Source organism: Triturus cristatus, chromosome 9, assembly GCF_964204655.1.
Source record: "Triturus cristatus chromosome 9, aTriCri1.1, whole genome shotgun sequence".
Taxonomy (NCBI): domain Eukaryota; kingdom Metazoa; phylum Chordata; class Amphibia; order Caudata; family Salamandridae; genus Triturus; species Triturus cristatus.
In genome coordinates this window covers 1172290430-1172303808 of record NC_140592.1, presented here as the reverse complement: position 1 = coordinate 1172303808, position 13379 = coordinate 1172290430, and positions in this window count along the sequence as shown.

Below are 13379 nucleotides of genomic sequence, written 5' to 3'. Positions count from 1 at the left end.
TTTTCTGGTCCGACAGCATGACAGTGGTGGAATGCATAAACAACCAGACAGCGAAATGTAAAATGATCGTACGTTTAATCAAGGAAATAGTTTTGAAATGCTTACAGTTAAATCTACAGTTTAGGGCAAAACATGTCCCGGGGGTATTGAATCACGCCGCTGACGCACTGTCTCGTTTCAAGATGCAGGTTTTCAGATCTCATCTCCCGGGAGCAGCACCACACCCAACGCCTTTCCCCGAACAGCTCTTGCAGATTGGTGCCCCCACTTACCGGACTTGGTGGCAGCTAGCCTAGCGCCAGGAACAAGGAAGGCATACAAAGGGGCGTTTGGGGCATACTGCAATTTCTTGAAGGATCAGGAGGAGGGGCATTGGGCGGATTCGGCCGGGGTGTGCGCTTACTTGCGAACCTTGCAGGATGAAGGGCGGACAGTGGGGTCAGCTAGAAGACACATGGCAGCCATTTCATTTTTTGCACAAATGAGCGGCAGGCAGGACCCTACTCAGGCATTCATAGTGCTTAAAGCATTGAAGGGTTGGCAGCGCTTACAGGGGTCTGCGCCTGACACTAGGCGCCCGATAGGTCTTACTACCTTGGCATCAATTTTGGGGGCGCTAGAGCAGACCTGCACTACCGTGACAGAATGTTTATTGTTCAAGGCAGCCTTTACCTTAGCTTTCTATGGTGCCTTTAGGATAGGGGAATTGGTGGCTAAGAATAAAAGGGACATGGGGGGAGGCCTGCAGCTCGGTGACATACGCTTCCATAACGATGCATTGCAGGTTACCATTCGGCGATCAAAGACAGATCAGGAGGGGAGGGGGCGGGTAGTAGTTCTGCGGTGGGCAACGGGGAACCCTTGCTTCCCGGTGTTACATATGGAAGCCTATTTGCCATACAGACCAAGTAACAGGGGGGGCCCATTGTTGATGCACACGGGGGGGGGGGACCACTGACCAAATTTCAATTTAAACGGGTCTTGGATATGGCGGTAGGCAGTGCGGGGCTGGACCCCAGTGATTTTGGAACACATTCCCTCAGAATAGGTGCCGCCACCGAGGCGGTCGCACGGGGTCTGGGGGAAAGGGAGGTGCAGAAGATTGGGCGGTGGGCCTCCAACTGTTTTAGGCGCTATGTGCGAGTGGATATGTTATGACATTCCATGACAATGGTACTGATGACATTATTTTCCTTGTTTGATTGTTAGTTCCCTCGGCCTGTCACGCAGGAAGAGAGACAGTGACACCTCACCAAGAAGAAGACTCAATCAAGACAAACGGGAATTCCCCCGACGCCAAGTTGGAACGTCATGTGTGTATTATTGGCCATTCGTATGTTTCCCGTCTAAGTAACTTTTTTCTTACAGGAAATGGGGCAGCGCGCGCAAAGCGGTTAGGTGTCAGGATTTCCTTTTTTGGCCACGGGGGGCTGCGTTTCGACAGGTTCAGAGAACGGATAGGTCACATGCTTGCCTCTTTGGGCACCCCCCCAGACGCTATTATTTTGCATCTTGGTGGTAACGACTTGGTGCACCTAAATAGGAGGATCCTGATTGAAACAGTGCTGTCAGAGTCAGCATGGCTGGCCAGGCGCTGCCCAGGTACGATTATTGTGTGGTCACACATGATACCAAGGCTGCAGTGGCGGGGAGGGGAATCGGTGAAGGCCCTCAATCACTCGGTTCAGAGGATCAATAATAAAATAGACAAACTGTTTAGGACCTCCAGATTACAAGTGATTGCTCATGGGTGCATAAAAGGGGACGTCTGCTACTTGGGAGATGGGGTGCACCTTTCGCGGTTGGGAAACGAGTTATTCCTGGGCAACATTTTAGCTTGGCTGGAACGATTTCAATAGTGAGTATGACCTTGGGTTTTGGGGGGCCTGATAGTCGGTCTACTATGCAGGCCTGTGCGGTAAGGTCATCGGTTGGACAGACTAAATTTACTAATCTTTTGGGGCGCCTTATTAAGTGGGGCGCCCAGAGGGGAGGGACATGTGGCTCTCACCAGACTCCAGGGGCAGTTACAACCGGTTGGTTGGAACGGTGCGGGGCCAAAGGGGGGTTACGCTTTCCATTGGCTGGTTGGCCACCCCGCATGCGGGCGTAAGTAAGCTGCGCTGTCTGCATGGCCCCTTTATGGAGTAAGTCTTGAACGTATGGGGGTTGCCTGGTGGGAAGTACTTCCGGGTCAGCTGGGCCCCCTGCGCATGCGCACTCTGGTTGGGGTGCGCGGGACAATTTGGATTAAGGGGGAGGGGCCAGCTGGTTGACGTTGCCGTAGGCCCAAAGGAATACGCAGAAATGTGATCAGCAATATGTTTAGACCAGGATAGGAACATTATGTATTAGAGTTGTTGTTAAAGCTAGGAATGAATCGAATGTACTGAATCCTGTCTTGTCATTTCTGCGTAATTGTATATTTGTGTGCAAATATATGTGTTTGTTAATAAATACGATCGGGGGTCAACGACCCCCTATTCCAAACAAAAATGTATATTGGTCTCTGTCACGGTAGAGGGGAGGAGGGGGCGGTAGGCCGTTCCGGACCATAGAGGAAGGCGGGGCCGGCATCGGCCCCGCCGCCATTATGGCAGGTCGGCCGTGCCCCCGTCTCTCGCCCATCTCGTTGGCCTCGCGCTTGCTGGGGGCCGTGCCCCGGAAGCAATTGGATCGCTTCCGGGTCATGGGAGGCTCCACCGCGCCCCGGAAGTGATTTGATCACTTCCGGGGCGTGGGTGACCCTCTGGCCAGGAACCAGTTTCAGCTGGTGGATTGGCCGACCCTTTAAAGCCGGGGGGAGCGCGAAGTGCAGTCTCTTGCTCTCCGCTCCCCTCGGCAGCACACCCTTCGCGTGTGCCCCCTCCCTCGGGAGGATCTTTAACCTTTTTTCCCCCACCCACCCTCCCTGAGATAGATGTTTTGTTGAAGCAAAGTATGGTTAATGTATTTTTCCACAGGGTGTCAATTATGAGGAGAAGTTGAATATAAATGCCTTTTTGTCGTGTTTTAGGCGGTTTCCGGGTCAGGCGGTAAGGTCACCGGTTGGACAGACTAAATTTACTAATCTTTTGGGGCGCCTTATTAAGTGGGGCGCCCAGAGGGGAGGGACATGTGGCTCTCACCAGACTCCATGGGCAGTTACAACCGGTTGGTTGGAACGGTGCGGGTCCAAAGGGGAATTACGCTTTCCATTGGCTGGTTGGCCACCCCGCACGTGGGCGTAAGTAAGCTGCGCTGTCTGCATGGCCCCTTTATGGAGTAAGTCTTGAACGTATGGGGGTTGCCTGGTAGGAAGTACTTCCGGGTCAGCTGGGCCCCCTGCGCATGCGCACTCTGGTTGGGGTGCGCGGGACAATTTGGATTAAGGGGGAGGGGCCAGCTGGTTGACCTTGTCGTAGGCCCAAAGGAATACGCAGAAATGTGATCAGCAATATGTTTAGACTTGGATAGGAACATTATGTATTAGAGTTGTTGTTAAAGCTAGGAATGAATCGAATGTACCGAATCCTGTCTTGTCATTTCTGCGTAATTGTATATTTGTGTGCAAATATGTGTGTTTGTTAATAAATACGATCGGGGGTCAACGACCCCCTATTCCAAACAAAAATGTATATTGGTCTCTGTCACGGTAGAGGGGAGGAGGGGGCGGTAGGCCGTACCGGACCATATATGGTCTAGGTTGCCACTGTCCTTGGCCGGGAAGATAGTGTGGAAATTTAGTTCGTAACTAAATATTATCTGCACCATCTTGTCTCTCCTCAAGCGCCACACGCAGAAAACGCGCAACGGCCATTTTAGGCACCATGACCTCATTGCCGATCGCCAGCGCGTCCCTCTCGCGCTGCGAACATTCCCCGCGCGCTGACCACCCCGCTCTCTCGTACATGGGTCATAAATTCTCTCCTTCTGCGCGACCCTGCCATGGAACCACATCCCGCGCCTGACCAACACCTTCTTTCATCCCATACATGGTCATACATCCCTTTGATAGCCCCCTTCCTCTGCGCCCAATTGTCCGAACCGATCCCAGGCCATCACCTAGCCCCGCGGATGCAGTTTATTGCCCCTACTGTAAGGGAAACACCCCACATCAAAGGGATTACAGTAGATCAAGGTCCCCCACCCCCTGAGACCCGACGAGTCGCACACACCCCCGGGAATTGGCGGAATGTCCAGCTGTGTGATAGCCATCTCCTACTGTGGGTGGGGTGGGGACTTCTACTGTAGCTATGTGTGGGAGCGGATCTGAGCCGGGGATTCTGAGGATGTTCTTTCATGTATCAAAGCGATCTCAAGAATGTGCCATGTATGATAAACCTGCAATACAGTCATAAACGTGTGTATAAGAGACCAGGTCTCAGAGATGCAGAGAGAGCACCTCGAGACGATACTTTGCTGTCCGATTTGATATGTTCTGCTCCGACGGAATAAAACTTTGTTTCCTGCCTTCCAGTCTCCGGCGCCTGCCTCTTTTGTTGGTTAATCATCGAATGGTGTAAGAGGCGATTACCGCCGGGCAATACTTGAAAGGTTATCGACTGAAACTGCCGCTACCATTTAACAATTGGCGTCCCAAGCGTGGGGCCCATCAGCGACACGTGGCTCCAGTGGGAGAGGTCCCGACGACAGAGTGAACGACTGCAGCGATCGGGAGAGCTCCTGCCTGATAGACCCTCGTCTGGCAGCCGATCATCCGAACTTCACTGGTTCCGAGCAGACCTCTCTCGAGTGATCTACGGTCCTGACTGGGAACCATCAGGAGTGCCGTGGCAAATACGGAGAGTAGAGGACGATCGGGCGCTGGAGGCGGAAGACGAGAAACTGTCCATGCGGCCCGGGTAAGGTCGTATAACACGACAAATTGCGAAACGATTGATTGATTGATTGAAAATACTAGTATTGCTTATTTGATTGTTCTTTTTGAGATATTCGCTGTCTACAAACGGGGATATTCTCTCTCCCTTTGCAGATAGTGAAGGGTAGGTAACGCGGACTTTTGTCCCCCTTTGTAATCTGTCGTGCCTATTATTCTCCCCACTGATTGATTGTCCGAACATTGATTGTTTTTGACGAATAGTGCTTTTTGAGACATTCTCTGTTTGCAAATAACGTAGAATAGAAATATTCTGTCTAGTCTTTGCAAGCAGTGAAAAGATAGGTAGTGCAGACTTTTGTCCCCGTTGTAACCCGTCATGCCTATCTTCTCCCCACTGATTGGTAGTTGGTTCTGCCCGGACCGCTTATTAGAGATGAACCATCCGGCTCCACTGGAAGACACCCCTAATAAGGACATGTTTACTAAATATGGACTAGTCGCTGTAGCTTATAGCAAACTATGGCATAAATATACAAAGAAGGACTCCGAAAGTCAGTGGCCACTGATGGCATCCTTTGATGACCATAAAATAGAAATGCTAGAAATAGCTCTACGTAGCAATAAAACAACGCCCACTATGCTCGACAGTTTCGGCATGTGGCGCAAAGAAACAACGCAACGGAAGAAGAGAGAAGAAGTAAAGGCAGAAAAAGAACTACGAAAGACAGCTCACCTTGTCGCTAGAAAGTTAGAGGAAGAAATAAAGGAGAGAAAGGAAGCTAAACAAAAACAAGAATCTGAAACGTCAGGCCAATGCCCTGTTAGGACCCCCTCTATGCTCTACCCTGAGTTGCCTTCCAAGCAACGGGCGAACGATGAATTGCTAATAGGTCCTCCGATCATCTACATGCCCCCTCCATACGCTCCCTCCCAACCTATAGTGCAGCACCCACAACCCCCGAATGCAAGCGAAAACAGTACCAGGACCTCGGTCCTCACGGCCTCCGCGCCGGCCGAGCCTCTTGTACTGAACACGACGTTAGCAATAACGTTAGATGACCCCGAGACGAGAAAGAAAGATTCCGCCAAAATGAATCGGCTAACAAAGGGTGAACGAGACGGAATCGATAAGGTAGTGAGAACACTAGTAGAACGGAAGGAAAGTGAGGAATATGTGACAGATATGTACAACTCATATGCCGACAACCACAGACGACACCTTGTCGTACGACTTTGTTATCACGCTCTGAATGCCTATGAGGATAGGTACCAGGATAGAGGTCCCGAAGGCTTAGCGACCTTGTATAGAAAGGTTGATATTGGAGAAGGGGGAGAGGACGATGTGACGGACCTCTTCACACGTACACTCGAAGTCTTCCGACATCTTAAAGAACACAGACTGACGACCAAGACAGAAACCCCCATAGCGACTGAACCCCAGGCAGGAAAAGCTGATACCATGATGCCCATCAAGGAAGCCGCTCCTTACTGGGTCCCCCCACGAGGTCAGGGAACACACGATGACATCAACCACCAAGATGCGAAGGGAAGGGTTGTATATAACTGGGTCTATCAGCCATGGGACCGACAAGACATCCTGACCTTTAGAAAAACCCTACCCGACTTAAGAAAGAACCCGACTGCCTTTTACACAGAACTAGGTCCGGCCTTAGGTTCAACTATAATGACCTTGGCGGATATCGATTTGTTCTTCGGGTTATGTCTGCCGGCTGATGTGTGGAAGCAAATCCGGAAAGTCGACCACGCTGAACCGTTCGGATATACCTGGGTGCAACTCGATACCATAGACAAGCAGCGAGGACCTGGACAGAAACCTCTAAAAGCCATATTGGAACTCCCAGACAAGATTGTTCAGAAATTAAAGACCCTAATCCCAGAAAGAAAAGTAGACTGGTCGATAGTGACGGCTTGCCGCCAGAAACCCCAGGAGGATGTATCCGAATACTTCTCTCGATTCGAGACAGTGTTTTCCGATTATAGTGGCCAGGACATGACCACTGCAACCGGACATCACCTCTTTGTCCAGAATTATGTGAAGGGTCTGTCACATGAAGTCTCCCAGAAGTTACAGACCAGCGAGAGTAGTTGGGCAGCCTCCAAACCCGCGGCTATCCTCCAGATGGCCCAGTACTACGAACACCAAAAGAATGAGAACGATAGGGCGTCCGAGAGAAAGAAAAAGGAGCTGAAGGAAAGGGTAATGATCGCACAGTTGCAAGGGGTGACCATAGGAAGGGAACCTCCCAAGGGAAACTACCAACCGACTGCCCCTAGGAAACCACCCCCTAGAGACCATGCACCCGCACCCTACGTTGGACGCAGGGACTTAGACGATAATCAGTGTGCGTTCTGTAAAGGGTTCGGACACTGGAAATCCCAGTGCCCGGTCCTTCTGGATATGAACAAGAATAGGGACACAAGAGACATAGCAAACAGCCCTAGAAATAGAGGACAGGGACGAGGGTACACGAACGACACCACCAGTGACAGGCCATACAGACCAAACACCTTCGACCGCCCCCGACAGAGCCAGTGCCAGCAGTCCGACTACGACAACACCCATGACTTTGCATAGGACCGCCAGGGGCAAGGGAGGGGTCCAGTCGAACTCCGTGTTGACCAACAAGGTCCTTACGTCACTGCTAAGGTCTTGGGCACAAAGTCTCCATTTTTGGTAGACACTGGGGCGACACGTAGTGCGCTATCTAAACGGCTGATCCCAAGGGCACCCTTGTCTGGCTCACATGTAAACTCAATAGGCTTTGATGGAACGCCCTCCACTAATCCCTTGTCCGCACCAATCTCCTTTGACTTGGAAAATAACACCACTGACACGACATTTCTGCTCTCCTCCAACACCCCCGACGCCATTATGGGTCTTGATTTACTAAAACATTTCCGGGCTACCATCAGATGTTCCCCAGACGGAGTCCGAGTCATACTGCACGATAACCCAGATCTGTTCAGGCCTTGTCTCACACGACGTATGTTCTCCATAACCGATGCTGACCTGTCCCTACTTGACACGTTACCCACACTTCTATGGGCTAAAACCGACTCCGACGTAGGACGCATGGTGATCGACCCTGTACACATAACTGTCCGACCGGACGCAGTGCTCCCAAAGCTTCCGCAGTATCGGATATCGCCCGAAGGCGAGAAGGCATTGGTGGAAATCATCCAGTCCCTAGTCGATGCAGGAGTGGTAGAAGAAGTAGTTAGTAATGTTTGCAACAGCCCTATCCTACCCATTGTTAAGAAGCAAGGCGAGGGAGATGAGAAAGCATACCGTTTCATTGTCGACTTACGAGAGGTTAACAAAGTAGTCATACCTCAGTACCCCGTAGTCTCAGATATCACCACCATCCTCACCCTGATTCCGTCCACTGCCACTACCTTTACCGTTATTGATCTCAAGAACGCATTCTTTTCCATCCCCATCCACCCAGACAGCCGCTACCTTTTCGGCTTCACCTTAAAAGCCCGTTCGTACAGATTTTGTAGGGCACCACAGGGCTACACTGAGAGTCCCAGCATATATAGCCAGGCCCTCAAGAGACAACTGGATGCAGTTCAACTACCGGATGGTGTTAATACAGTATGTCGACGATATTCTTTTGGCGGCCGACACCACTCCGCTCGCAGTCACAGCCACCATCCACCTCCTCCACTTCCTTGCGGAGAACGGTCACAAAGTCTCCAGGAAGAAGTTGCAATTCTGCCAACCCCAAGTGACATACCTAGGCCACCTCCTATCCAAAGATGGGAGGAAGCTTACACCTGACCGAATTCAGACCATCCTAGAAACCCCTGTTCCCAAAACTCAGAAGCAAGTGCGGTCTCTGGTAGGCCTCACCTCCTTCTGTCGACAGTGGTTGCCAAACTTCAGTCTTATTGTAAAACCTCTGCTTTCCCTGTTGGCTAAAGATGTCCCGTTCCCCCTCCCCTGGACACCCGAATGCCAATCCTCCTTCAAAGAATTACGAGATGCCCTTTGCTCAGCACCAGTCCTAGGAACCCCAGACTACACTAAACCTTTCTCCCTCTTCACCCACGAAAGGGAGGGATGCGCGTTGTCTGTTCTAACCCAGTCCATAGGTCCCAAGCAACGCCCTTGTGCCTACTTCTCTGCCACTCTTGATCCTGTAGCCAGAGCTTTGCCCGCCTGCCTTCGAGCGGTAGCCGCCGCTGCTGTCTCTATCCGACAAAGTGAGGGGATCGTGCTTTCAAACCCCCTCACCGTGCTAGTACCCCAAGCAGTTGACACCCTCCTGAACCAGACTAAGACTCAACACCTGACTAGCGCACGACTGACTGGTTATGAACTGACTCTGCTTGCACCCCACATCACGTTGAAACGATGCACCACTCTGAACCCAGCCACTCTGCTACCTCTCCCTAACAATGACCCAAATGCGTCCCCTATACATGACTGTGTGACCCTCAGCGACGAACAGACCAAGATTAGGGTTGACCTCCGAGATACTGCCTTCCCAGATCCTGACGGAGAGCTGTGGGTAGATGGCTCATGCATCAAGCTCCCCGACGGCACCACCTCAGCCGCCTATGCAGTCACCACGGCCCGAACAGTTGTTGAGACAGCCCGCATCACACAGCGATCCGCACAGGCGGCTGAACTGATTGCTCTCACACGAGCATGCATCCTAGCAGCGGGGACAACCACAAACATTTACACCGACAGCCAGTACGCCTTCGGGGTGGTTCACCACTTTGGGCTCCTATGGAAGGAGAGGGGATTCCTGACTTCCCATGGCACACCCATCCTACATGGAGATCTAGTCTCCGCCCTGACCGAAGCAGTCCTCCTCCCCACACGGCTAGCTGTGATCAAATGCCAGGCACACAAAAAGGTGACGGACCTTATAGGACAGGGAAATGCGCTGGCTGACATCACTGCCCGAACCACAGCCGAGAATAGGTCAACAACACACATGTACGTGACCAGGTCACAAACTGAAAAATGGAAGGATGCTAGGGAAACCATTAGAGACATACAATTGGCCAGCTCACCACACGAATTAACTGAATGGGCACGGGTGGGATTGAAAGATGATGAAGGCTGCTGGCGAACTAGAGACACAAACAAATGGTTGCTACCTGACTCATACCTGATTCCCATGCTGACCATGACACACTCCCCCGCACACATAGGGTCTGCCCCCATGATTGAACTCATCTCCAAAGTCTGGCACAACGACAAAATCCCAGACTCAGCTAAACGCCTAGTCCAACAATGTCTGATATGCCTCCAACACAACCCTGGTAAAGGAACTGCTGTGCCCCGGAGAGGGTTTGGGGTTCCTAGTCACCCCTTTGAGGTCCTACAGATGGACTACATTCAGTTAGAAAGGTGCCAAACCCTGAAGTACGTGCTTGTCATTGTGTGCGCCTTCAGCAAATGGGTGGAAGCCTACCCAACCCGCGACAACACTGCTATGACTACCGCAAAAGTACTACTGAAAGAATTCTTCCCCCGTTACCGCCTTTGTCGAATTTTGTGGAGCGACAACGGCCCCCACTTCGTAGCCGAAGTTATCCAACTCATCTTAAAAGGGTTGGGTGTAAAACAGAAATTCCATGCGGTCTTCCACCCCCAATCTGCAGGCTTGGTTGAGCGACATAATGCCACATTGAAACTCAAACTAGCCAAAATAGTTGCCACCACAGGACTGAAATGGCCAGACGCCCTCCCACTAGCATTGCTATCAATGCGTTCCACTCCTACCAAACACCACTTAACCCCCTACGAGGTCGTCTTCGGGCGACCCATGAATCTTTGGACAGCACCAAAACCAGCATCCATTCACGACGTCCCGGACGTCCTCATGTCTGACTATCTGTACAATCTAACTAAAACGTTGTCTGTTATCCATCAGCAGGTGCTGCAAGCCATTCCCGACGCTTCCAGGGGCCCCGGACACGACATCCAACCCGGCGACTTTGTCCTAGTGCGCAACTTCCAGCGCACCAAGATTCTGGAGCCCCGGTGGACGGGCCCCCTGCAAGTGCTGATCACCACCCGAACAGCTCTTCGAGTGGAGGGGAAACGTAATTGGCTGCATGCACACCACTGCAAGAAGGTATCATCGACCCTGACGACCACCGACAACATCACCGCCCAAGAGGAACTTCTGGACAAGGACCGACCATCCCTGAGTTGCTGCCCAAATACAGAGACACTTGAATTGACTGAATATCCCGATCCCACTGTGCCATCCAAAGAAGGGTATAACCTACGACGCAAGGAGGGAACTTCGGCTAAGCAGACCACGGACTAAGTTGAAATCTCAGAGCGGTTGCCTAGTCACCTCAAAGGCCTCCAGGAGAGAAACTAAACAAAGTCTGTGGTTCTGCCCGCTACCGAGTCCCTTGAAGGTGATGGAAGCACCCGACATGAAGATGATGGAAGCAACCGGACGTCCGAAGATCCACTACAAAAATCCAAAGACTGACAAAATGCACAGCTCAAAGACCATTGCACTTTTTGTTACCCTTCTCCTTTGCCTCCTTCTCATGGTCACTTTCTGGATCCTGGAAGAAAACGCACCCGCTCATAAGACATTGCTGACCACTGCCCAACCCACCACCATGAAAGAACACCATCTGATTTCACTTTCACCCCCAACTCCGAGAAAGACGTAAGGAGTTCTGGAATAACTCTTTTGTGCAACCGCTCCACCAACACAACCTTGCCGCCACTGCCACTAACTGCTGGATCTGTGGATTGCTACCACATGCCACTGGACATTCCATCCCTTTCATCCCTTTGCCCTTCTCTGTCCATGGCTCCTGCCTCGCTTGGCTAATCCTCCTGCAAGAAAGTTATAAGGACAATGCCACTTCCGGCAAAACTGTGTCGCACTTCTACCATGGGTTCTGGCTGAACCAAACTGGGAAAACCTCTGCCCCCTTTTGTCCTCTGAGATCAACCACCTCTTTCCATATGGACATCCCTGCCAAAGAGCGAGTTGAAATGCAGGTGTTCAACAACCCAGCCAGACCCACCTTCTCTACCTCCGGAAACGAACGGCCGCCACCCTAACAGTGGCCCTATCCGTCGTCAACATCACAGGTCTGGTGTGCCTCGAAGGCCTAGGAACACAGCCGGTAGGCCACAGTTCCTGTCTCATCACCCGAACATTGAACTCAGTTGACCCACCCTCCTCTGTTACCTCCCCAAATATGTACTTCGTCTGTGGTACTAAGGCCTACACCTGGCTTCCGAAAGGTTGGGGAGGCACCTGCTACATCGCTTTTATCCTTCCTCCAACATATGTGGCTCCAGCAAACCATCACCGGCAGAAACGTGCAAAGGACATTGTACAAGCCGACTCCACTGGAGCGCAGTTCATGGACGCAGTAAAGGGACTTGTTCCACTGTGGGGACCAATGGCAAACAGCCGTCCCATCCGGCACCTAACCCAGGCAGTCGAAACCACAATGAACATTACAGCCGGCATCCTCACCAACAACACCGCTGAGCTTCAGGCCGTCCGCCTGGTAGCTCTTCAGAACCGCCTCGTTCTAGACGTGGTTCTGGCTGATCGTGGAGGAGCATGCCGCATCATTGGGTCCAGCTGTTGTACCTACGTACCGGATAACTCACCTTCAGTCTACAAGGCGATTGAACACCTCCACAGACTTTCCGCAGAGGTTCATCAGGAGCTTGGGAGTTGGTTTTGGGACACTATTAAAAGTTGGGGGTGGAGGTTGTTTACGTTTATCCTAATACCGATTGTGGTACTGTGTGGATGCTGCTTGGGGATTCAATGCTTGCCACCTCTATGTTCTCTTTTCACGAACTGCATCTGCCCTAAGACTCTGAACTTTGAAGCAGAACATATGAAAGCTCTATACGAGGTAGAAGTTCATGGTATTATGGGGGTAGATCCGAACTAAACAAGCTGGCGAGATATGTTAAAAGGGAGGACTGTGGAAATTTAGTTCGTAACTAAACATTATCTGCACCATCTTGTCTCTCCTCAAGCGCCACACGCAGAAAACGCGCAACGGCCATTTTAGGCACCATGACCTCATTGCCGATCGCCAACGCGTCCCTCTGGCGCTGCGAACATTCCCCCGTGCGCTGACCACCCCCGCTCTCTCATACATGGGTCATAAACTCTCTCCTTCTGCGCGACCCTGCCATGGAACCACATCCCGCGCCTGACCAACACCTTCTTTCATCCCATACATGGTCATACATCCCTTTGATAGCCCCCTTCCTCTGCGCCCGATTGTCCGAACCGATCCCAGGCCATCACCTAGCCCCGCGGATGCAGTTTATTTCCCCTACTGTAAGGGAAACACCCCACATCAAAGGGATTACAGTAGATCAAGGTCCCCCACCCCCTGAGACCCGACCAGTCGCACACACCCCCGGGAATTGGCGGAATATCCAGCTGTGTGATAGCCATCTCCTACTGTGGGTGGGGTGGGGACTTCTACTGTAGCTATGTGTGGGAGCGGATCTGAGCCGGGGATTCTGAGGATGTTCTTTCATGTATCAAAGCGA